This window comes from Nematolebias whitei, chromosome 19, assembly GCF_014905685.2.
Source record: "Nematolebias whitei isolate Nwh7 chromosome 19, NemWhi1, whole genome shotgun sequence".
NCBI lineage: Eukaryota > Metazoa > Chordata > Actinopteri > Cyprinodontiformes > Rivulidae > Nematolebias > Nematolebias whitei.
In genome coordinates, this window is record NC_056516.1 from 38,388,094 (window position 1) to 38,388,688 (window position 595).

Genomic DNA, 595 nt, shown 5'->3' on the forward strand with positions numbered 1-595 from the left:
TGAAGAAGCAAACAGGAAGTCAGCGCTGCCATCAGAGAGAGTAGTCCTGCTGGTTCTCTGTGCTCTGCTGGCTGCTGCTCTCATCATCATTCACAGACTCTGTGAGTTTATTTGGATTTGTTTTATATGTGAATATGAATGGATGAGCAAAAATCCCTGATTGTGACACACAGTGGTTAATGTTCAACCATCATGGTTTGATCTGATCTGATCTGGAGCACCTGCTGTCATTTCTTTAATCAGCTGTGAGCGCCGCCAATCAAACCATCCAAGCCCTGGAGGAGGAGAATGAAGCTCTGAGGAAAGATCTCTTGGGTGAGACTGTCAGGGTTTAGGAGTCCACAAAGTCCAAAAGTCTCACTCTGTTCTGTCAGGACACTTTACCTGGTCACCTGGCTGTATGATGGATTGAATCCAACCTTTGTCTTTAATCCTAAATGATGAAACATGTTCATTTGTTCTTTTGTGAATATTTTTATGTTGATGCTCAACGTCTGAAAGTGTAGTTGTCTCTTCATGTCCTCCACCTCCTGAAACTCAAAGTAAGTTGTGTATTTAGTGTTTGTCTCCTTTCTGTCCTGTGATGATCTTAAAG